Source organism: Podarcis liolepis (genome assembly GCF_965112155.1).
Source record: "Podarcis liolepis genome assembly, chromosome: 6".
Lineage (NCBI taxonomy): Eukaryota > Metazoa > Chordata > Lepidosauria > Squamata > Lacertidae > Podarcis > Podarcis liolepis.
Window position 1 is genome coordinate 27,739,431 of NC_139559.1, and position 26,510 is coordinate 27,765,940.

General features: G+C 43.3%; 2 protein-coding genes across 3 annotated transcripts in view; both read left to right on the plus strand.

The window, feature by feature from the left end:
• The window catches only part of LOC310709034 (uncharacterized protein), a 431,701-nt gene that overhangs the window by 278,570 nt on the left and 126,621 nt on the right, over nucleotides 1-26,510 (plus strand). The gene's annotated exons all lie outside the window — the stretch shown is intronic.
• The window catches only part of LOC310709079 (tigger transposable element-derived protein 1-like), an 877,074-nt gene that overhangs the window by 2,508 nt on the left and 848,056 nt on the right, over nucleotides 1-26,510 (plus strand). The window lies entirely within an intron of this gene.

Consider the following 26,510-nt stretch of genomic DNA (forward strand, 5'->3'; position numbering starts at 1 on the left):
CCCAGCCATTAACCTTTCCCCTCTGCCCAAATAGATTAACACTGCCTGCCGGGCCTCAGAGAAGCCGAAAATATACCGTTGTTGACTTGACCAGGAGTGGGGCTAGGTGGCACAGCCCCAAAGACTATTGCTCTGAATTATCTCCTCCTCTACCCCCCCCCCCCGCACACACACCCCAGAACTTGCTAGCAATTTGTTAGGCAAGAGGTTCACTCGGGGCTTGAATTTAGAGGCCTGTGTTCTGTCTCCAGCAAAGCAAGCCTGTGTATTGTGCCCCTTTCAGGGAGGTGAAACCCAAGCTCTGTCTAAATAGCCTCTTTATTGCTGCAGAGAAAATGAAAGTCATGTGGAAAGCACAAGAACACTAATTGAGGCAATTTCACCGGCATTTGCCAGTGCGGACCTAACCTGCACGGTTCTGTTCCCTGATTTGTTGTCTTCCTGAAGGAAGGCACTGTCATATTTTGACAAAGATGAGTGGAACTGAGGTTTCTGATACAAACCGGCATGCAGTGGCGTAGCGTTGGTTGTCAGCACCCGGGGCAAGGCAAGTAATTTGTGCCCCCTAACCCGTGGATTTGCACCCCCTAACCCGTGGATTTGCGCCCCCTAACCCGTGGATTTGCGCCCCCTAACCCTAACCCCCAGATGTTGCGCCCAGTGCGGCCGGCCCCCCTGCACCCCCCACGCTATGCCACTGCCGGCATGTTCTTCTTCCTTGGGTTTCTCGGAATACAGAACTTTTGGATTCCCAGGGGGGCGAGACGGGAAGAGAGGATTATTTATTTATTTGCAAAATGTTTTGGGGCAAAGGCAGACATGGTGACACATTCTCAGTCAATGCGGTTGGAAGCCGCTTGAGCAGACTCTGCCCAGAAAGGCAGCTAAGGTGTCTTGAAATGGTCACTTCAGCCACACTGCAAAATGTATGCATAATAATAATAAAATTTTATTTGTACCCCACCTTCCTTGGCCGGAGCTGGGCTCAGAGTGGCTAACATCATATAAATAATACAATATGCATAAAAACAAGCAATCAATCAATTAAAATGCACCCCAAAATTAATTCAAATTCAAACTGGACAAATGATAATCCTCAGGTTAAAACTGAAAGCAGTTAATATTCGCCATGTATCTTTGCTCTTGCTTGCCTTTCCTAAAAATAGCCTAAGTTGATTTTAATTAGCCATTATGATGAAAAGTGTTGTTGTTGTTTTGATTTTAATTATGGATGGTGATTGCTATCAATCTCTATGCACGAAGAGATCTCCGGGGTGCCAGCGTATACCTTGGTTTGTGTCTTCTTGGACCGAAGGTCATTCTCAGCAGATGGTGTTTTCTGTAGTCTCGGGTTTACACTGATATACAGGCTGAGCATAAGAGGGAAATTCTCAGCATTAACAATCCCATGGATACTGACCTCTGATGAGGTTTCTGACTCCCCCTTGTTCTTCTTAGACCTTCACAACTTTGTGAAGGCGGTTAGGCCAAGAGATGACTAGCCCAAGGTCAACTGGTGAGCTCCATGGCTGAGTGGGGATTGGAACCCCAGTCTCCCAAGTCCAGCGCTCTAACCACTACACCACACTGGTCACGAATATGCAGCCGTCATACAGAAGGGATGGGACTGTAATCTGGGTTTGCCAATCCTGAAGTCTCTTGCTAGTGAGTTACCCACACAAATTCTTCATTGCTTTGGTAGCCAGTGCAATCCTGCCAGGAATGGTGTGACTTTTTCAGACTGTCTTGCAATTCTGCTGAATTCTGCACCAGCATTTCTGTGACATTTCATGGGTCTTTACTTATTATGTGCCTTCTTCAAACTTGAGTGAGTTCAAGAAATGGCCAACAGAGGGGGACAGAGAACCATTCTGTGGGATAAGATTTCACATAGGCAACTAATTTTTTTTGTTCTGGAAACATCCCCTGAAAAGATGTATCTAACTGCAGCAGCTGCTGGCTTTCTTCAGCCTCAGGCTATAGCAATTGCCAAATATATGTGTCTTCCGATGAATGTTGTGACAACAGCCAAGTCCCGCAGTCCTAGAGCATTCCATAAGTTCCAGTTTTCATCTTTTCTCATTAGCTAGCGCCAGATTTAGAAAGTGAGCTCATTCAGGCCTGAATCCTCAAGCACACTTGGAGAAGATGAGTTAGTAATAATATTTATAATAAAGGGAGGGCTTGGAGCAAATGATTAAGTCATAGCAGCTTTGCCTCCAAAAAGAAAGTTAGTCAGTCACCTTAGTGATGAATGGAGCTGTGAAACACAGATGGGCTCTTTTCATGACCCCCTAACCCTAGTTCTGAAACTTGTGTTGTGTGTGGCTGAGGATTTCCTAGCTAGGCTTTCATAGCCAGGAAAGAGCTTTGAAACTATGAAAAGCAACATGGCCCAAATTTGCCAAATCGTTTGACAAATTGGGTAATTGTTTTGCAGTTGGGTTTAACTTTTGTGTTGAATCTTGAATTAAAACTACAGTGGTACCTCGGATTTCGAATGTCTCTAATAATAATAATAATAATAATAATAATAATAATAATAATAATTTATTTATACCCCGCCCATCTGGCTGGGCTTCCCCAGCCACTCTGGGCGGTTTCCAAAAGAATATTAAAATACTGTGATACATCAAACATTAAAAGCTTCCCTAAACAGGGCTGCCTTCAGATGTCTTCTAAAAGTCTGGTAGTTGTTGTTCTCTTTGACATCTGGTGGGAGGGCATTCCACAGGGAGGGTGCCACTACTGAGAAGGCCCTCTGCCTGGTTCCCTGTAACTTGGCTTCTCGCAGTGAGGGAACCGCCAAAAGGCCCTCGGTGCTGGACCTCAGTGTCTGGGTAGAATGATGGGAGTGGAGACACTCCTTCAGATATACTGGACCAAGGCCGTTTAGGGCGAACATTTCAGTTTTTGAACACCGTAAACCCATATCGAGTTTTCCATATCGAGTTTTCCGTTTTGAGGCTTCTGTACTGAGTTTTCAGTTTTCGAACATTTAGGAACTCGAACAGTTTTCTGAAACCAATTATGTTCGCAAAGACTCTCCTCCCTGGAAGGGAGGGGAGGGGTTGTGGTCGGGGCCTGAGCTCCGACTAGCAGGGGGCGGGGCCCCCTGCCGCCCGCTCGCCTGGCTGGCGCTCACGCCCCCTTGGTGGCCACCCAATCAGGGGCCACGGAGGGGGCGTGTTCAGCAGCATTTTGCTGCAGCGCCAGCCTTTCCCGGCCTCATTCTTCCTTCCTTCGCCCTCGCGAGTCACCCACCCTCCACTCCCTTTAGTTAGGGCTTAGGTTTTTGGCCTTGCTATGGACCTTAGGTTGGTCGCCCTGGTTGGCTAGGGGGCCTGGTAGGAGTTTTTCCATTTGGCACTAGGCTTTTTGGTTTTTTTCGCCTACCTCGTAGCAATCGTCACAACTTTTGTGGTATTGGTGGGTAGGTTAGGTATTGGAATAATGTGTTGCGCTGTGTGGAAGTGCTAGGTGTGGCCATCGCCTATGCCTTCAATTTTTAGGGGTATTCCGTTAAAGGAATCTGGGGGTCGTGTATTCCGTCCGATGCCTGCTTGGCGGGAGGCCTTGGCACGACCCTCGGTGACAGCAGGGGTGAGCCTATAGTTGGATTAGCATCAACAGGCTCCACCTACTGGTGAAGAACCCACTTGTTTCGATCCAATGCCTAAGCCAATACCTTTTCAATTGCTGTAACCAATAAAGTTGTGGCCTTTTCTAGCCCATTAACCTTATATCATGTGTCCATGTGTCTTCATTTCACTTCGTCGGGGTCGGGTCCTCGAACCACAAACCAAGATACCACTGTAATCATATTATTTTGGACTACCTATTTCTCTGATTGGTCACACAGTCAAGAAGGCATCATGTATGTGTGTTGAACATTTCCCATATTTCTGAAGCTCCTGGAAGGAAATAGAAATAGTGCATGTATGGTTTGAAATAACTTTCAGAGACTTTATTCTCATACTTCAACAGTCATTGATAAAATAAGCCATATTAACTAGACATTGGAGAGAAATACTTCCTTCCGCTTCTCAGGTTGCGGAAATCACTGAAAAGGAGGGAAACATTTCTGCCTAGCGGGGCAGAATGATGACCTGCCATTACCCTTCCTCACAATGCAAAGTTTAATTATTTGTATTACATTTATATCCTGCTGTTCCTCCAAGGACCTCAGGGTGAAATAAATGGTTCTCCCTGCATTCTTATCTCACAACAACCCTGAAAGGTAGGATAGACTGATGGATAGTGAGCTTCATGGCTGAGTGGGGATTTGAAACCTTTACCTTCCTGGTCCTAATCTAATACTCTGACCACTACATCACAGTGCCTCTGTAAATGATGGCACTGGTATGGGCCAGGCGTACTGTTGAAAGTGAGAACCATGCCAAACAGTCTTGTGCAAAGTGGAGTGGACAAGGACTGGTGTTGAAAGTGATGAGGCTGCGTCGCAGCCCCAAAAGGTCAGTGCTGGGACAAGTCAGAGGGTGGATTTGAAATGAGTTGCTATGTCCTAACTCTTGGCAGAAGAAAGAAAAGCCTTGAAAGGAAGAAAACGATTGCCAGATCCTTTAAAAAAACACACCAGAGAGAAGGCACTGTAGTCCTGCAGGGTCTCTTTTAAGGAATTCAATTGGATGCATGCATCCAATTTGTATTTTATGAGGTTCTAGTTGTGTGGCTACCTTAAAATTGCCAGAATAACAGAAAGCTCAGTAGTGTACCCTAACTGATGAGCCAAATACTTTGGGAGATGAAGGCATCTTCTATTCTTTGTTAGTGGGTAGAAAATACATGTATTCTGTCTTGTGTCATTTGAAAATGGCAGGTGTACATTGCAATTGTCTGCTTTTACAGGAAAGCCCATAGAAACTGGGGCACAGTGCTTTCCTGGTGACCTCCAGACACAGATCTCACCTCCAGACACAGGGATTCAAACAGGCATATGCCATTCTCAGCTGATATGAGGACCTGGCATTTTGCATGGCTATGGACCCCTGAACACAACATGTAAGGCAGGCATAGGGAAACTCCGGCCCTCCAGATGTTTGGGACTACAATTCCCATCATCCCTGACCACTGTTCCTGTTAGCTAGGGATGATGGGATTGTAGTCCCAAACATCTGGAGGGCCGGAGTTTGCCTATGCCTGATGTAAGGTGTGAAGTGATCTTAAGTTCCGCATGTCTCTGAGACCCAGGCTTGAAATGATGCTAAATAATAAACATCTGCCACCAATGAGGATGGGAGAGGATTTTGATTCCGCTTTAATCATAAGTCATCTCAGATGCACTTCTCGAACCCTCATGTAAACTGAAATCTTTCAAAATTCACACTTCTCTGAATTTTGCAATGCAAGTGTCCAACCAAATATACAAAAATACATATAGTTGATACCACCCCAGTCTCCAAGTGGCGCAAGATTCCAGGATTCGTGTTTCCTTTTGGAAGTGAGGCACAGTGAAGACTGTGGTGTCTTTATGATATATGGTTTCTTTACCTATATATACAACATGAGCCTATGATGGAGGAGTTCACAGCATGAACAGCCCCGAAAGGTCTTGTTTCTCCCATAGCCATAGCCTTGGCTTCAAACAGTCATCAAACATTGTTCTCCGACTCTCTCTCCAGCTTGCTGGTTTAGCTCTAGGTCACATCCCTGCTGATTCTCCACTCTAAACTCTCTAGTCTACACTCTGACTTTTGTTCTTCTCACTATCTGTGGGTTGAGGAAGGGGCCACACCCATTTGCCATCTCCCACAGAGCCCCTTAATCCCACTTAATGGCTCATCACCCAGGCTATCACCTCTCAGGAAGCTATCTCGGCTTGATTAGATTTTTAAAAATTGATAGATCCAGGGATTAGAAGGGTCTGGCACCTGCAAACTCATGATACATATGGGGAATCACTCTTAAAAATAAAACTAACAAAAACATGTGTAATTTAAAATAAATTCACTCTAAAATGCTGCTGAATTTTCATGAGGGTTTTAAAATTATTATTTCAACTAGCTTTGGAAATACGGAGAGCTAAATTTAAGACTGAGAAAATAATCTGAAATTGAAATGGACAGATTCATCTAGCCACTGCCACCACAAAAAAGCAGCTATATTTCTTCTTTCCATATCTACCGACATACTTACCTATGATGTGATGTCACATCTTGTTTACCTTTCCTTACCCCTCATTGGCTGCTGCTAGTGAGCAGCAATATAGAGCGATGTGACATCACAACATAGCCAAGGATTATGAGATGTTATGGAGTGAGGGGAACAACATAGAGAGTAGCTGCTTTCATCAATAGGCACACAAGTGGTATCTTGTCTAGCAGAGTCTTGCAGTTTGAGGTTTGTTTAATGCCTGGCTGGATTTATTTTAGTCTTTTCTTTTCCAGATACTTTCTACTGCTCTGCGTGGGATGGAAATAATGATGTGGAATCCTCCTTCCCTAAGCTGCCAGGACCCCTGGGCTGAGCAAATTGGGAGAAGCATAATTTTTTATTTTCCTTTTCTGAAAGCATCGTGTACGAAGAGCAAGATTTCTGTCTCCGCGTTCTCTGCTGCCTTGGATGCTTGTCTTGCTGTGAGGTCATGTGAGCTGCCGCTGCTGATTCAGGGAGTATAATAAGCGCCAGGGGAGGGGGAAGAGAAGACAAAGTAGGATTTGTTTGCAAAACCCACTCCCTTCCCGCAATGTCTTCTAGTTAATTCTCTTGTGTTTGTGCTTGGTCAGAGCCCTCCATTCCATTGCCAAGAACATCGTAGCAGTTGTTGCTCCCCCCCTTATTTTTTCTTTAATGAGGGCAAGAATGCAAATCTGACCCACAATAAATGAGTGGTGAAGAAATGGAGAGAATGGACGGTGCATTTCTAAAATGCAACTTTCCTAACATCCCACTTCTGAGTGGGAAAAGATGTTTCAGGGGTACAGTGTGGTGAGAGCCAGTGTGGTGTAATGGTTAAGAGCGATAGACTCGTAATCTGGGGAACTGGGTTCGCGTCTCCGCTCCTCCACATGCAGCTGCTGGGTGACCTTGGGCCAGCCACACTTCTTTGAAGTCTCTCAGCCCCACTCACCTCACAGAGTGTTTTTTGTTGGGGAGGAAGGGAAAGGAGAATGTTAGCCGCTTTGAGACTCCTTAAAGGGAGTGAAAGGCGGGATATCAAATCCAAACTCTTCTTCTTCTTCTTACCCAGGCTTCGCTTTTCTTTAGAACGAGCTACTGCAGGCTTATGTCATTTTTTATGATATAATCATAGGTAGGTAAGCCAAGTCTCCAAAAGTAGTTTATTTATCTCATGAAGACCTGTGGGTATATTCTTTGGTTCGCAATATTCTCCAGCTGCAAGAGAGCATTCTCTCTGCTCATTTAGGAGCCAGGAGAAACTTCTGAGGTGGATTTTTGTGACTGTTTCAAATGGACTGCTGCTCAGCTCTCTTCCTGCTCCCCTGGAAACATTCCTCGCAGGCTTCAGCATGGTTCTAATTGCCAGTAAAGATGATAGTCCTGTCACTGGGGGTTTAATTCTAATCCCCCACTGGTTCAGCACTAGAGACAGCCATAATCTCATGGTATTGTCTAAGACTTTTCTTATTAACTTCTTCCTAGACTGCTGCTAGCAGATGTTCAAAGCAAAAGGAGAGATAGATCTTTGAAGAAAACTTCATATGAACTTGCACTTGGTTAACCTGAATTCCTGTTTGGGGAAGGAGCACTTGTGGAGAAGAAATTAGATGAGAGTTTTGGTTTGTTTGGGTGCATGGTTTTTAAAGGGGTTTTGGATGGCACTTCCTGAGAAGGACTTTTTTGTGGAAGCCTGTCTTTCACCACAAAGATTGGGGTCATCAGTGACACCCATAGGTGCAATGGCACCTTTGAAGTCTTCTCCTAGCACCCACAAAGCCTCTGAGCTCCCCATTCATTGCCCACTTCTTCATGAGGTGATGAGTGTGGTTACTTTTCTTCTTCCCTTGAAAAGTACATAGAGCGGAAGGAGGAAGCTGGAAGACTGACTCCTGTAGCACTTGTTCAAAAATCCAAATTTGCCCACAGTCCTAAGAAGGTTGCCCACCCCCTGCTCCCAAGAATTCCAGGTGCTTCCCAGTTGGTGTCTATTGTGGGAGTGTGTACACAAACAGCCTTGTGCAAAATTGCATTTAAGTTATATTTTAGCTCCTGGAGATTTGGAGCTCCTTGCTTGTGTCACAAAGGGCTAACCAATGTGCTCCTCCCTGGTTAGGTCACCACTCCTGTCCATAATGCAATAATGAGCTCATTATTGTCTGAAATTGCTACAGCCACTACCTCATCTGCCTGGGTTCTCTGTTCCTAGTTAAGTCGTCCTGTGTTCCTGTGGGGTGTTCCCTCTCATCAAGTCTGTGGTAGTTGGACCCAAGGTCTACAAAAACAAGGTGTTTTCAAGGAGTAATATCCAATGTTAGTCATACTCAGAGTAGACCTATTGAAATGAATGAACACGACTAATTTAGACCCATTAATCTCAGTGAATGTAATCTGAGCAGTACTTATGCTGCATACGCACTACACCTTTAAAGCTCATACATAGCACATGATTTCCCTCAAAGAATTCTGGGGACTGTAATGTGTTAGAAGGTTTGCTGGGAATTGTAACTCTGTGTGGGATAAACTGCAGTGTCCAGAATTCTTTGAGGGAAATCATGTGCTTTAAAGGTATTGCATGTGCACAGCTTTAGTTGGATATAACCCTTTGTGCCTAAAGAACAAGGCACCGCACGGGATCATTTTTGAAATGATGCTGTCCATAGGCTAACAATCTAATGATAGATAAACCAAGAAGGAAGGAGGGAGGGAAGGAAGGAAGGAAGGAAGGAAGGAAGGAAGGAAGGAAGGAAGGAAGGGGGAAATGATAGAGGAGGAATGGTGGTGATTGTTGGCAGGCAGGCAGCAGCAGGGTATGAAAAAATAACAATGAACCAAGGCAAAAGGAAGCAAAATGAAACATGCATCATTGATCAGAACAACAAAATCAATACTCAAATATAATACTGCTTTGTTGTAATAATAAAAAAGAGCAAGTCAGAGCAATGGAGTAACATGTCAAACCAGCCATAAAATATTCATCATGTTTCAATATGCACATGGCTGGGGTTTTTGATGTGCTTACTTTTGCATTAGGGTTGTGACCATCCCAGACCCTGAGATTTCAGGGTTCAAACCTAAGACTGGGCCCCAGTGAAAACATTAAGCATGACACATTAGAAGATATCAACTGCAGCCACTAAGAGAACATCATTCATTCAAATAAAAAAATATGAAGCCTAACAAATGAGCATGTTTCACTTGTTGGATATTATGACAGAAACCTTAGGTAAAGGGGTTGTTCCTATATAGGCCTGTTGTCTACTGCTCCTGCACACCTGGAGAGTCAAGCCCTCTGCCTGTTCTTTGGAGGGCAACAGGCAAACCTGGAAACTCCAAGTCAGGCCTGGAGATCTGGCAAGCCTATGTGTGAGCATCCTTTCTTTCATTCTACACATCACCTCTCCATTGGTCTGTACACGGCTGCCCAGTCTTCAATGAAATCTCAGGGGGAGACATCAGGGGGTAACTTTCCCCATATGGCTTTCTCAGATCAGGAAGTGGGGGCAACCAAAGAGGCTGCAGAGCGCTCAAGGAACATTTACTGGAAAGGAAAAACACACAAACACATCCTCAACCATGTTGCAACAACAAGGTCAAAACCCCATCCCCACCAACATTCAAAAGAAATGGCAAAACATTCTGAGAGAGTGAGGCAAGGCAATTGCCACCAAATGCAGAAGACAGAGTGCCTTTAATACCTGTGGAGGAGAAGGGATTTTGGCAAACCAGCCTTACTGAGAGTCCCTCCTCTACACTAGTATTAAAGGTGCAAAAGCCCTGTCCTCTTTTTGCATCTGGCCACATTACCAAAAACTTCACTCCTTTTAATCACTAGCTGTCATCTTTTCATAGGTGAAAGCAATATCGCTCTTTTGTTTTACCTGTCTTGCTGCCTTACGTTCATTTCCTTTTTCTAAGTCTGCATCCTCTCTATGTCTACTCCCTTGCATTTTCACATGAAACAGAGCTCTTGAAAACGAGGAGCCATTTTGCCTCTCCTAGGCCACATTCGCACCATACATTTGAAGCACTATGACACTGCTTTAAATAGTCGTGGCTTTCCCCCAAATAATTCTGGGAGCTGTAGTTTGTTAAGGGTCCTGGCAGATGTTAGGAGAACCTCATTCCCTTCCCAGAGTTCCCTGTGAAGAGAGACTGATTGCTAAACCACTGAGAAATTTGTGTACACGCCCCTACATTTACACAGTGAAAATGTCTGGCTTTCTCTAATGTAATCCTATCATTCTAATCTTCCTATCCCTCATCCCTCTGACCTGCTCAACACACTAGTCCTAATCTTCTTATTTTTCTATCCTGTAAAAGACGGTGCTTTGTTGTGGCTGCACTACGGGGACCTGACGTTGGAAAAATCATGGAACTCATGGGGGCATAATTTGGCCATTTGAAACGCATTTTAGCTAGGTTCGCTACTCAGCGAGGATGTGCTATGGAATGATCCTCACACCATGCAATGGGTAGGAGTGATGCTCACAGCAAACCCCAAGCTTCTGTTCTACTCTCTAGTTTGTAGAGAGATGATGGGAGTTGCAGCCCAGCAAAGATGCTTTGGTGCTGTTAATGACTGAGTAGTATTCTTCATCATCTTCTTCCACATTTGTTACCTGCCCTTGTCCCTAAATCCCAGGGTGGGTTAAAATTTAAAACACACCATTAAAAACCCCCGAATTAAAATACTACAAAGAATACAGTCACAAAAAAAGGGGGGGTCCTAAAAACACAACATATCCAGGTGTCAAAGATCAGGGTTAAGTGGTGGATCTTCAGCATTCACCAAAAACTGTATAATGAAGGTGCTAGATGCCCCTCTGTGGGGAGGGAGTTCCACAGGTTAGGACGAGCTTTCCAAACTTTTCATGCTGGTGACACACTTTTTAGACATGCATCATTCCGCAACACAGTAATTCAGTTTTACTAGCAAACCAGGGGTTAAACTAACCCCTTTCCAGCCCTTTCCAGGAGCGTGGGAAGCATTTGCATGACACACCTGCACACTGCAGCCGACACACTAATGTGTCGTGACACACAGTTCGGAAAGCTCTGGCTCAGGGGCTGCCACAGAGAATGCCCTCTCCTGGACCACCAACTCCTGAGGTTCTGAGTGTGGAGGAACCACCAAGCAGGTCCTCTCTGTCAAACTCAGCACCCAAGGGAGTCTTGTACGGGAGTTGATGGATATTTGGATATTTCAGATATACTTTCAGATATTTGGAGCCTGAGTTCTTTAGGGCTTCAAACACGGACACAAAGGCCTTGCATTGGGCCCTGTAATGAGCTAGCAGGGAAGGCAGATAATTCCCACAGCTGTCATCCAAATGGCGTATCCTCTTAGTATGATGTTTGTATTTCACAGCTATAGACTTTTGATTTAATTTGGTCAGTTCCCTTTTTCAAGCAACTTCTGTTTTTATCATATTGATGTTAAAATTGTGTTGTAGTAGCAAACCATCAACCTCAAAGGAGATTTTCCCCCCCCAAGTTATATGAGGAATCAAGAAGAGAAACGGGGTCTTAAAACGTTACAGGTTGTTTTTCCTTCAAGACTTTTTTGTGCCAGCACAGATACATTGTTGGAGGTTCTGTAAGCAGTAGCTGGCCACTATCTCCTGACCAAAATCATGTTTTGGGTGCAAAACTATTAAAAAGTCATTTACAGTGGTACCTTGGTTCTCAAATTCCTCAGTACGCAAACGCCTTGGTTCCCAAATGCCGAAAACCCAGAAATAAGTGTTCCGGTTTTCGAATGCTTTTTGGAAGCCAAACGTCTGATGTGGTTGTTGACTATTGTTTCCGAGGCGCCTGCACCAATCAGAAACTGCGCCTTCATTTTTGAACATTCTGAAAGTCAAATGAACTTCTGGAACGGATTAAGTTTGATGCTTTTGTTTTTGCTATTTATTTTGCGTTTTTGTTTTGAGGCTTTATTGGTTCATTGGTTTTTGTGACTGTGTGGAACCCAGTTCAGCTACTGATTGATTGATTGATTGATTGATTGTGTGACTGCAGAAATGGATAAAAGCCCCCCCCCCCATCCAAACAATGACTATCAGTGCAGGTAAGAAAAAGAATTAATGTTAATTTTTATAATCTACAATACTGTCTTATTTATTTTATAGTACAGTACATTGATTATTGCTTTCATTTCATGGATCAATGGTCCTGTTAGATAGTAAAATTCATGTTAAATTGCTATTTACAGGGCTGTTTTAAAAAGTTTGGAACGGATTAATCTGTTTTGCATTACTTTCTATGGAGGAGGAGGAGGAGGAGTTTGGATTTGATATCCCGCCTTTCACTCCCTTTTAAGGAGTCTCAAAGCGGCTAACATTCTCCCTTCCCTTCCTCCCCCACAACAAACACTCTGTGAGGTGAGTGGGGCTGAGAGACTTCAGAGAAGTGTGACTAGCCCAAGGTCACCCAGCAGATGCATGTGGAAGAGCGGAGACACGAACCCGGTTTTCCCAGATTACGAGACTACCGCTCTTAACCACTACACCACACCGGCTCTCCCGGGAAAGTGCACCTAGGTTTTGGAACGCTTTGGTTTTGGAACGGACTTCCAGAATGGATTAAGTTTGAGAACCAACGTACCACTGTAATCCTAAAAGGTGGTTTGGACTCCCTTAGTAAGAAATGTGTGAGGCACAAAAGCAATCCTCTAAGATTGGATACAGAGAATGGGATACCCCCCTTTTAGTTGAATCACCACTGAATTTTGCCATAGTGGTCCCTTGTCAAATAAAATAAAAATAACAGGTTGGTTGTTGCAGCATTGCTTTTATTTGGGCAGGGATTATCAATGACTCCCTTGTTAGTTTATTAAGGCAGGAGTAGTCAGGTGTTTGAACTGGGGTCACCTCAGAAATCATGTGTGATTGCCTATGAAGAAAAGTACTTTCCCCCTTCTTTGCTAGCAAAGTTAGGTGCTCATCTGGTACAATCCTCTTGTGTGACTGTACCACCTCAAAACAAACATGATGAATTTATAGAACTGCCTTATATTGAGTCAAACCATTCGTCCACCTTCTATGTGCTGAAACTAGAATGATCACTTACATGTTGCCCCAAAAGAAAACAAAAGGGAAACATGTTGCCTATGTTAATTTATATGTATAAAGGCAAATTTAGGAATGTTTTAATCTCAAAATGCTCTCCCCAGGGAAATTCAGTGCACTGCCTGCCCCTGCCTGCCGTTGCCTCTTCCTCATGACTTTTTAAGTGGGGATGCCAGGGATTCTCTTGGCAATTTGCAATTAGTTCTCCACTAATGTCAGAGCTGGCCCAATACGTTTTGGCACCTGAGGTGATCCACAACATGGTGTCCTAACCACCGCCATTTAACTTGAGTAGTAAACTGATCACTTACCAGGCCTGAGAAAAGATGACAACAGGAAAAAGAAGAGTTGATGTTGAACAGTGATGCAGAAGCCGTAAAAAACAAACAAACAAAAAACATAATTTAAAAGGCCAAAAGAAGGGGACCTTTGTGGGAGAGTGGTTACACCAAAACATCAGGTATAACACCCATAAATTGGTGTGTTTTCACAAATAAAATAAACTTTCCCCAAAAAGCTTCACCTGCCAGGTATCCTCCTTTCATGGATGATAAGGCTATCAATGCCTATGTTCAGCTCCTACTGTTGGAGGTTGCATGCCTCTGAACAGAAGTTGCTAGGAAGCACAAGGAGGGAGCCTACTGTTGCACTCAGGTGTCGCTTGCTGGCATCCCATAGGCACCTGGGTGGCCATTGTGAGAACAGGATGCTAGACGAGATGGGCCATTGGTCCAATCCTGAGGGGCTCTTCTTATGTTCCCTGTTGGGTTGCTAAGTAATGGCACAGAATCAGGCAAGAGAAAATAATAATACAATGGTCAGGAGGACTCGGTCTTTAACACTACAGTGGTACCTCGGGTTAAGAACTTAATTTGTTCTGGAGGTCCGTTCTTAACCTGAAACTGTTCTTAACCTGAGGTACCACTTTAGCTAATGGGGCCACCCACTGCGCCACCGCCGCACAATTTCTGTTCTCATCCTGAAGAAAAGTTCTTAACCCGAGGTACTGTTTCTGGGTTAGCGGAGTCTGCAACCTGAAGCGTCTGTAACCTGAAGCCTCTGTAACCCGAGGTACCACTGTAAACTGTTAATTGCATGGAAACCAAAACAAGACAGGGGTCAAACCTGATGTGAATTATGGGAATAGTTAAAATACTAAGGGCATAATCCTGCACACACTTAACCTGCATAAGATTATCTTGTAGGGCTGCCAGCCTATCCACACACATTTGAGTAAACATGCTTGAGATTATGCTGTAAGGTTGTTAGTACTCTGTTCAGTTTACCTGAGGGTAACTCTAATTGAAGTCTGTGGGATTTGCTTCCAAGTCAAAATGCATCAGCGTCATGACAGTTGCATGAAGACCAGAATAATTTTAAGTCTTGATATTACAGCAGATTCATATTCAGTGCCCCTGTTTACCAGAGATAATCCCTGTTTTACAGTCCCTGGCAAATCACTGTCTCTATTTTGTCCATATTTTTACCTCTAGGGATGCCTTGTTAAAATTTTGTCCGAGTTGCTAGATTTGCTATTCTTCAGGTTCCAGCTCTTTGCTCGAGGACTCAAGTAATTGAATCTCTGAGCTGGGAGATGGATGAATCTTGTGTTTTATGCACACACAGGAATGTTAAGGCTCTATATAGTCCACAACCTGTTGCCCTCCAGATATTTTGGACTGTATAAGTTCTACCAGCACAGCTGTGCTCACCTGAGCTGATAAGAGTGCTAACCCAAAACATCAGGAGGGTGCCAGGTTGAGCAAGGATGATGGAGTGCATTGCCTGCAATTTCATGCACTGAATGAATTTGTTTTATTTAATAATTATTATTCATTTACAGTATTTATAGCCTACTCTTCAAAGAATGCTTTCAATCCCAGAGTAAGACAAATTAAACAGACAAAGGCAATATACAAAGAATACAAAATCATATAAAAAGGTTCCAATAAACAACAGCTTAGCAATTCTGTCATGAGGTAAATGAGCAAAACTACAATAACAAATATTAATAATTCCAATTTAACCAAATGCCTAGGTAAAAACAAGCAAGGCATTCAAATGGATTGAAATGAATTAAACAAACAATGGTCTTAGCAACAGTTCCCGCTGGGCCTGTTCACATATAACAGCCCTGTTTCAATAACAGATGATGATTCCTTCCCACCCGCCACAGCAGCACATCTTTAACAATCAAAAGCCTTGTTGTCTTTGAAATCTGTAGAAGATGGGCTGTTACAGAGGAAATGAGCACAGTCCGCACCATATGGATTTCAGCCTTCAGCAGTGTATAATGGAGATTCGAGGTCCCAGACAGCCCTCTTTAGAAAGGGAACAGGGATACTACAAGCGTATTCCCTGTTGTCAGCTGTGACAAGAGGATATGCAGATTCGAAGCATGAGGTTAGTGCAAGGAGGGGCTCTCCAGATGTTGTGTGACTTCAACACCCATCTCATCAACCGCAGCCAGCCTGGCCAATGGTCAGGGATGAGGGAGTTTTTAATCCAGAAACACCTGGAGGGCCACAGGCTCCCCAACCCAACAAGGGCAGGGGGGTTTCTTCTGAATGACAGTGAGTATGCAGAAAGGAGAGGAGGTGATGATTTTGAGGAGGTCAAAGAGGTGAGAGGAAGTTCTGGAATATATGTACAGTACCAGAAGGCCCTCCCAGCTCCTAACACTAGACACTGGTGCAGAAGCTAAAAACATAAGGCACTTAGAAACGTCATGGGGCTGTTCAAGCTATCAGTGCCTGACACTGGTCATATCAAGACATGCAGTTCAAAAGCCTAGATTATTTTGCATATGGAAAGAAACACCATTATTTTAATTCAATAGGTTCCTGCAAAGAATACAACCTACATAGCAAGACTATTTATTGCATGGGACCCAAAGACTGGCAGGCATCTCCTGCTTTCTTTGAAACTGCCATGCCCTACAACTGTACTGGCGGCAGCTCACTGTGAAGATTATTAACAGTTATACATTGTTGTTGTTGTTGTTGTTGTTGTTGTTACAGCTACTAGTATTATGAGTTTTGTTTGTTTGCCTTATAGCTCTGGCATTCCTTTTGGGGGTAGCTGCTCCCAATATCAAACTTTCCATGAAATCCTCATGTCTTCTGTTGTGTCCATTCCACATCCACTTGTGATGATTCTGGTGGTTCAGGCCAAGGGCACATCTAGCCCAGCATCCTGTTCTCACAGTGGTCACCCTGATGTCCATGGGAAACCCACAAGCAGGACCCAGGTATAAGAACACTCTCCCCTCCTGTGATTCCCAGCAACTGATAATCAGAAGCATACCTCCGAGTCTGGATAGCTCTGTTGGTTTGAGCATGGTGCTGATGATGCCAAGGTTGCAAGTTCGATTCCAGTATGGGACAGCACATTTCTGCTTTGCAGGGGGTTGGCCTAGATGTTCCTCAGAGTCCCTTCCAACTCTACAATTCTATGACTTTGGAAGCAGAACATAGCAAGTAGCCGTGGATAGTCTTCTCCTTGATGAATAGTCCTCTTTTAAAGCCACCCAAGTTTGTCCCCACCCACCCCCGCACTGTAAATAAACAAATAAATGAAACAGCCTCATTTAAAATTGCAATGCATTGTTGCTGCCCCTTGCCCTAGTCATCCGTATCTCATGGACACCAGATATGGTGCTACTGAAATGTTAAGAGGCTTGCAAGAAAACTGTGCAAAAAAGGCTTGCAGAGGGCACATTTTGCAGGATCATGCAAATAAGCCTTAAGAACCAAAACTCTTCTAGGTCTCTGGGCCAGTCTTCACCAGTTCTGGCTCTCTGAGCAACTTCTGAGGCTAGAGCCCTGCTGCAAAGCATGGATAATACGTCCACACCAAGCGCCAGTGCAGTCATTCAGTGAGCGCCTCTCTTCTCCCTATTGGCAACCTACTGGAGAAGTGGAACAAAGGGTCTTTTCATACCCTGTGTAAACAACATGAAGCAATGAGAGGCTGTTATTGCATTGCATCATATCTTGAACTAGCAAAGCCAAGGGTTCTCAAAATAAGCAGCTGCCACAGACGGACATGAAATCACCCAATGTGGGGGTTGTTGTTGTTGTTTTAGGTATCCCAGGAGTGAGGTGCAGCAAGGAAAGAGAGAGACTTTAGCAGGACTCTTTGTTGGACTCTTGTGACTGTGTCTCTGAATCGGGTGGGATTAAATCGTTCCACTCCTTTCAATGCAGAGACACAGCAGAGTGATCCACACATAGAGGGATCCATCCTCCAGACTAGGAAAAGATGGGTCTAGAACATCTCTGAGAACAGGCAACTCTGTCAAGTTAGAAGAAGTTGAATGAGTCAAGTACAACTACCCAAAGGCAGGAAAGAATGATCCATCCACAGCAGAGGGTGTTTGAAAGGTGGAAAAGACCCAGAGCAATGAGTCATGCAAAAATCCTAGGTATTTGGATGCTTTGAACTCACAATGTAACATTTCCTTCTGGGGGACCCACTTGTCAACCCCCAATTCAAAAACTGTGTGTCATGAAGAAACTGTAAGAATGTCATGGGAAAGAAATCAAATAACTAACAATCTAATAAAATCATTCAAGATTCCTGTATCAGTAACCCCGAGTGCTCCTGTTCATGTTTTTCCCCAGTCTGGAAAATGAACTGTGTATGTTGCTGGTACTTGCAGATGAGTTTATTTCTTCCCCACCCTCCTGAAATCTTCCCCCTGCCTGTAAAAGAAGGACTATCTAAGCCTTTGGCCCTCCAAGCAAAATTTTCTGCCCCTCTTGACCCCATATTGACAGTGGAAGCAGAACAACATGCAAGTTGATACCCTTCTGCCCACACCAGCATGGTAACAAACAAAAAACTCCACTCAGCCCAAATTCATGATGGGGATGCAAATTGGTCCTTCCCAGGTAATGAGATACAGTGGTACCTTGGTTTTCAAACTTAATCCATTCCGTAAGTCCATTCCAAAACCAAAGTGTTCCAAAACCAAGGCATGCTTTCCCATAGAAAGTAATGCAAAATGGATTAATCTGTTCTAGACTTTTAAAAACAACCCCTAAAACAAAGAATGCAAGACATTACTTAATATGCCTTTTTTCAGTTTGTTCTTGCACATTTATAGGAATATATAACATAAAAGTGTCTACTATTTCTTTAAAAAAAGATTGATTCTTTTTACAAGCAGCACACTGTTATTTTAGGTGCGTATGTGTGACTGCAGCAAGGATCTGCCTGGGAAGCTGAAACTTCCTCTGGTCTAGTGAGAAAGATACCTTGCAATCACAATCAAGTCTGAGTTCAATGAACTTGCAGCTAAATTCTGGCTTGCTGCTTTGTTGCTGGAGTCTCTCTTTCAAGCCTTCTTGCAAAGCATGGTGACTTTGAGGTTAACTGTAGAGTGTCCTGCAAGCCTGAAGTATTCTCCCACTCATTTCTGAATGTTGTCCCTTTAATGTCAGATTTATGTCCATTTAGTCTCTTGAGTAGAGACTGACCTGTTTGTCCTAGATAAACAACAGAAGGGCATTGTTGACAGGTGGTGCTATATATCACTTTGGAGGTGTTCAGGTGAATGATCCATTGGCAGCGGCATGGCTGATGTTATCCGGTCCTGTAGTAATGTTGCCTGAATAAATCTGGTGACAGAGTTAGCCCTGGAGTTTTTTTTAGGGCCTGCTATCTGGGCTTCCATAGAAGGGTGTCAATATGCATCTGGTAGGCATAGGCATAACATTGCACTTGAGTCCTAAATATCATGGACTGGCTGGATGAAGAGGATTGGTGGGAGGCAGCAGCTGGGGAACCCTCAAGGGAACCCCCAGGAGAAGAAGGCTCTGATTGGTGGTGCAATGATGATGTGTGGTCAGAGTGAGAAGAGGGAGCAGAAGTGTTGGAAGCTGAAGAGGCAACAGGGTTTAGAGAGCAGGAAGATGCCGCAGCAGAGGGCAATCCAGACTCAAAGGCAGGAGAGGAGAGGCAGGGCAGGAGAAAGAAGTGAGACATGCTGAAGAATCCAGGGAGTCTCTCCCTCCTGCTGCAACCAGCTCCCCTTCAGCCTGGTATCCCAGAACATGCAGAAAAATAAAGAAAGTGGAGCAATGAGAGACAAGAGAACAGAGCCTTAAGTTGCTGGGGAAAGAACCAAAGGAGGAGCCTTAGAGAGCGGTGGGAAGACAGGGATCTTCAGTCCTTGAAACCTCCTGCTCCTCTTATTTTCTACCTATTTTTTATGTGTTTTTAAAAATTAGTTTGGCTTTTATTGTATTCTATATTGAAAGCTTTCAGTGAAAAAATTGATTAGAAAAACACTTTTGTAAAGCTGAACTGCTGGCAGGGCGAGGTGGGGAGTATCTGTTGCATGTATGTGTGTGGCTGTGGCATGTGTGTGTGTGTGTGTGTGTGTGTGCTTACATGCTGTGCTCACAAGCTTATGCAGTTTGCAAATACACCCACAGACCCAAAAGGTCGGTGGCCCCCTATTCTATATGTGAAGCATATGTTCTGCTTTCTTTCAACTCTGGAGGGTATGTAGACATTCCACATGAAGGATCCATAGAAGTCTCCCTGGCTCAGCCAGTAGAGCATGAGACTCTCTTAATCTCAAGGTTGTGTGTTTGAGCCCAATGTTGGGCAAAAGATTCCTGCATTGCAGGGTGTTGTACTAGATAAAAAACATGGTCTCTTTCAACTCTACAATTCTGTGATTCTATTACCGCATTCTCTTGTTTGGTTGAATGTTCTGTAAGCAGAAGGTGCCTAAAAGATCACCTCACCCCTAATATACCAGGTGCAGATACCTTCTTATAAGGAGGTCCATTCTGCACAATGTAGGAATTGGCTGTTTAGTATGGTAAAGGTAAAGGGACCCCTGACCATTAGGTCCAATTGTGACCGACTCTGGGGTTGCAGCGCTCATCTCGCTTTACTGGCAGAGGGAGCCAGCGTACAGCTTCCGGGTCATGTGGCCAGCATGACTAAGCCGCTTCTGGCGAACCAGAGCAGCGCACAGAAACACCGTTTACCTATTTATCTATTTATCTACTTGCACTTTGACGTGCTTTCAAACTGCTAGGTTGGCAGGAGCAGGGACCGAGCAACGGGAGCTCACTCCGTCACAGGGATTCAAACCGCCGACCTTACAATCGGCAAGTCCTAAGCTCTGTGGTTTAACCCACAGCACCACCCACGTCCCAACCATTTAGTATGGTAGCACCACCCTTTTAGAATGTCCTCCCATAATACATCAGACAGGTGCCATCCCTATTGTCTTTTCCATGCCTGTTGAAGACTTTCCTTTTTCAACAAGGCTTTTAAATGTAGATCTCTATCCCAGATTGTGCCTGTATGGGATTTGAAATTGTTATTACATATGGAATTGTTTTTATTGCGGAATTGCTTCAAGATGTCTTATGGGAAATGATTCATAAGTGGAATCACATAAATACATTAAAAAAAAACCAACACTCAGTGAATGTGTGGCTCAGCCGTGCAGTAGTTTCTGTACATATATGGTGGATCTTTGCGTATGTGCAAATGAACTGCTTTCAGAAGCTGTGTGATAAATTTGTATTGCATTGAATCCCCTCTCTCTCTTTTGGCTTAGGTCTCCTTGTACTAACAACACTTACACTTAGGTAAAAATAAGTGGAGATTGCTTTTACAGATTTCTTTGAATTAACAGAAGAGTCAGACAACATTGATTTGTTAACTCACTTTTATGCATTCTCTGTATTGAAGCTAATGACTGTGGCTGTGATTCCAAATACAGCCATGCGTACTTAAGCCTTATTGATTTCAATGGGCGAGAAATCTAGAAGAAATTGTGAACAGGGTTGTCGTGACTTGGTTTAAAAGAATGTCCAACTTTAAAGATGGCCCTGTCAGAAACACGTTGGTACAGTTCTCCACATTATTTCCAATTGGGGTTGTCAGCCAGCAGCAGCTTTTGGGGAGGTGGTGTTCCTAAAAATTAATTGAACAACAAAACCAGAATTGATACAAATCCATTCATTAGCATTACTGGAGAGAGGGAATGGGCAACATGGATATGCTTTGGATAGAGAACTGATTCAATATTTACTGTCAGCTGCCAGGCCAGTTATGGCAAGACAGTGGAACTATTTGGAGAGATTAAATAAGGATTTATGGCATAAGCAAATCTGGACCATAGCTACTGCTGAAAAATTAACTCAGAAATTGAGGTACTCTAGAGGACAGACAAGGAAAGAATGATTTTAAACAATGTGGCAAAAAAATATGTTACATATCAATGATAACAATGTTCAAATGCCTCCTGTGAAATATGATACAATTTGAAATTCTTAGTAACCTTTCAGCTTTAAGCAAGAATATCATAAGGATACTAGGACAATATCGTGATGTTAATAAATAAAACAAATCTCTTTTTTATAAAATTGTTACTATATCCTAAAACCAATAATAATAATCCCCCTACAGGGAATGTGAATGAAACAACACACACCTACACTTTGTGTGTGCATAAATTTAATTCAGCTGTATGGCTATCCTTTGTATTCTGTTCTTGTTCTTGTTTAAATAAATATTCTTTTAATATCTTTAGTTGATTAATTGGTTGGAGCCAGTTCTAATTTTTGAACTATGCGGATGACCATTGAGCCTTCGTCCATGTTGGGTTTTTTTTATTGTGAATAATTACTGTAAGAAATCACTTTTATTCTAACGGTGAATGCTAGCTTTTCTTCAATGATAAATTACCTTGCACTTCAATGTATGAAAAAAGGAGCCAATCTTGAGAGTACGGCGACATACAAATTTGCAGTGCTTCTTTTTCTGGGGGTATGCAGGGGTACGCATACCCCTAAACATTTTGTGAATCTAAATTTGGCCTCTTTGAGAGGCAGTATTTCAATATGAGTAGGAAAATGAGAGTACCCCTAATTTTTTTTATTTTTTTTTTAAGGAAAAAAGCACTGCAAAATTGTTTCTTTAAATCTGACTGGCTGACGGACTTCACATAGGCAGTTTGGTAATACTTTAGCCAAGGTGCCCATCATATATGTTACATTCAATGTGCAATAACGAACCCTTCATAAGGCTTTTTTTAAAATGGAATAGTCGCCTGTGAAATGCTTCCCCCTCCATTTAAGGCTTATTGCCTTTGTAAATCTTTTCCTAGAGTGCTTGGCATGCCTGTCTGAGATTCATTTTATACCACTAGCAAAAAATATCTGGCCATCATTCTCAGGGGCCTAGGAAAGGCCCAAAGCATATATAATGTATGAGACTGTAATGGCTATACTCGGAAAGGCTGCACTTGTCGCTTAGGCCGAGAAACCTGGGGTGGGCGGGTGCGAAGGAAGGAGGCTGAAAATTGGAGAGAGCTTGGAATACAAGAGAGAGAGAAGGACAGAGAGTCAGTTGTTGGAGCTGGGAACAAGCAGAGAATCTTTGGAGATCACTTGTAGCTGAGTAAGATCGTCTTCCACATTTGTTACCTGCCCTTCCCCCTAAGGTCCCAGGGTGGGTTATAATTTAAAATACGCCATTAAAAAAACCCAAATTAAAATACTACAAAGAATACAGTCACAAAAAAACAAGGTGGGTTCTAAAAACACATCTGCTTCTTCTTTGGTGATCACTCGTAGCCAAGTAAGATTGTCTTCCATAAACACGGTTTTAACAGTGAGTCCATAAGTGATTGTGGAGGCCAGTTCTGGATCCACAGTGGAGACATAGGTTTCCGGGCAGGAGCTGATCACAGTAAGGGTTTGCCAAGCGTGTCTTCCTCTTAGCATGTGTCTCCCTTTTGTCCTGAGTTCAGGTCAGTGTTTCCCAGTTGTCGGTGTTTATACTACATTTTTAAAGATTTGCCTTGAGAGAGTCTTTAAACCTCTTTTGTTGACCACCAGCATTACGCTTTCCATTTTAAAGTTCAGAATAGAGTAGTTGCTCTGGAAGACGCACAATATGACCAGTCCAACAAAGTTGATGTTGAAGAATCACTGCTTCGATGCTGGTGATCTTTGCTTCTTCCAGTACACTGGCATTAGTTCACCTGTCTTCCCAAGTGATGTGTAATTTTTTTCAGACACCGTTGATGGAATCTTTCAAGGAGTTGGAGATGGCAATTATAAGTGGACCATGTTTCACCACTTATGGACAAGCAGAGAATACAAGAACCATGGAGCTGGAAGAGACCAGATGGACCACCTAGTCCAAGCCATGGAAACCCAGGGCCAGTGCATCCCCTTAAGATGAATGTCCAGTCTCTGCTTGAAGGCCTCAAGTGAGCAAGAACAAGTATTAAAGCCTGGCACCTCTTTCCCAAAGCCAGGAAAGCTTCTGGCCAGCTTAGGGAGGGAGGCACAATGCTCACATGCGGGATGCCAGGACATCACGTCTGCAATGTTCGCCCCCCCCCCATTGCACTTGCAAGCTGGTGCCTCTGGCCCTCACTGTTCCCCTATGAAAAAATTCACCACACACAACTGATTCAAAGAGTGTTGTCATGTCCCCAGCCCGCCTGCCCCCATTGCCTTTTCTCCAGGTTAAATACACTGGTCCTCATAGGACTCGTTTTCTGTAAAACTGACCATCTTTGTTGCTTTCTCCTGAACACATTCCAATTTATCTACATCCTTATTAAAGTGCTGCGTCCAGAACTGGAGATAGAACTCCAGATAGTAAGAAGGATACAGGGACGGCAGGGCCATAACTCAGTGGCAGAGAACATGCTCTGCATGTGTAAGTTCCCAGCATAGCTTGTTACAAGGATATGAGGTAGCTGCACTGAGATTGGGATAGATTCTTTCTCTGAAACTCTGGAGAGTTTCTGCCAGTCATTGTAGACAACATTGAGCTAGGCCAATGGTCTGACTCAGTATAAGGTGTACACTGAGTTGAAAGTCATTACAACCATAGATTGATACAGTCAGCGAAGAAGCTGGTAGACACAGAGAGGAGTATATTTTGTGCAGAGACAGGCTGCAAGATCCCAGCATCTAGAGAATGCCACAGTTTTGGAGAAACATGCATTGTGGTTTCAAGAGCTGGTATTCTGATGGCCACTAATGCATTGCCCAAAGAGGAGCTATGAGCCAAGAAAAAAAGTGGACAAAAGAGGGTGTGGATCTGTGTGAAATTTAGAAGTGATGGGTTGTATTCAACTAACTTTTCCTCTGAGCAGACCCACTGAAATTAATTACCATGACTGACCTAGGTCCATTTATTTCAGTGGGTCTAGTAAAAGTTAGTTGAATACAGCCTGATTACTGCAATTTAAGTAGAAATACTGTATGATTTTAATTAAGAAGTCCCTGAGGACTGTGATCAATGGGCAGTCTAGAAATGGCGTCCATGAATTATGAATCACAGAATTGCATACATAGTGAAGCCTGACTATATGACCTATGTGCCTGCTGTCCAGGTTCTAACAGTTGATATCCCTGCTCTCTTGTCTTAGAGTTCTTTATCACTAAATTGGACTTGGACCAGACAACTGTTCATACAGGGGACACCTTCAAAAAGTCCTCTCTAAAGCAGGACACATGACTACCATATTTGTGTTCTTCCATTTGTTTTGCTTTCCTAGATCTTAATTGTTTGGATTCTTGATTTGTCTGGTTTAGGATTGCAAAATGCCAATGCTTAAGCTTTCCTTGCAATCCAGAACATGATTGATTCTCTGCCATTCTTCACATTCAGTACAATTTATGTTGCAATCCTGTACCTGTCTGCTCAGAGGTAAGCCCCCTCGAGTTCATTTTGACTTCTCCCAGATGCATCTCTACTGCTTTTCATCCTTGAAGACCTGAGTTAATTGCATGAGCGTCTGTATTTCAGGGCAGGATCATGTGCACTTTTCCCCCTTGCGTACATTGTACACTAGTCTGTCTATAGATTAGCATGGCACAAGGAAAAGGAAAAACTGGGCAAGGTATACTATGCAAAAATGTTTATCAGCATGTAAATCGAATTACAAATTATAGTTTGATAGCCTAAAATCTTGTCTACCTTTACATGAGTTAACTCAAGATTTGGATTCCCATTTGGAAACCTAATAAAGCAACAGTAAACTCAACTTTCCAAGTCTAAGGTGTTGTTTTTTAAAAAAACACAAAACAGATTTTGCGTTTGAACATTAGCTGCAGAATCTGTCATACCCTCTTGGGAGGCCCTTGGCAAAGCTTCAGTAGATATAAAGGGACTGACTTGTCAAAGGCAATCTGCTCACATTTTACAGAAGTAGAAAACATGTGTGATAATCTTATGCAATTTTATCAGAAATATTGGACTATGAAGATTGATCCTGCCCTGAATAGTACCGTACCTCACAACCACTGGATGGTATTGACCATTAAAAATAAAAATAGAAGAGAATCCAGGCTATGGCTACACATGCCTGACTTGCAAATATGCAGAGATTATATATTATTAATTCTCAACATGTATGATCTAGTTGAGATACCTGCATTGCAGGGGGGTGGACTAGATGACTCTTGAAGTCCAGCTCTATAATTCTATAATTTAACATATGTTTCATTCAAGCTTTTTTATCCTAAATTTGTATACTAATCTTCTGCTTATGGTTTTCTGTGTATCTTGAACTATGTGGCTGGTTGTTGCAGTGAAAAGCTAAGGGCTGTTGTAGCCAATGCCAGTTGTACTCAAAGTAGACTCACTGAGGTTAATCATAGAATTGTAGAGTTGGAAGGGGTAACGAGGGTCATCTAGTCCAACCCCTGCAATGAAGGAATCTCAACTAAAGCATCCATAGCAGGTGGCCATCCAACCTTTGCTCAAAAACCTCTAAGGAGACATAGTCCACAACCTCCCAAGAGAGTCCGTTCCACTGTTGAACAGCTCTTGGACATGACTAAGGGGGTCTACTCTAAAACTTAGCTGGATACCATCCTAAGCTTCTGATATTCCAATCTTCTCTACTGCAGTGGTGAGGCTATGGCACTTAGGCTGTGTCATAACGGCCTTGATGACACTATTAAGAGACAACTCATCCATAGTACAGAGCCAGAACCATTATACCAGCCGAGGGGCAGAAACTATGCTTGCAGTAGATGTGCTCCATCCCTTACTGCTGTATACTACTGTTGTGTTGCACAATGCCTCTTGCAATGGGGTAGTTTTCCTATATGCTATCTTTGCCATGCAATAATGGAGGCTGCTGCAAATGTACACGAGTCATAACTGGGCTGTACTATCCTATTAAGAAGAGTGCCAGGGAATGTGCCCTTCCTCGCCACCCATGGAATCCACAGGACCAGGCAGCAAATATGGTTTTCTGTTAACTCGCTGCCATGTTTGCACCTGTGT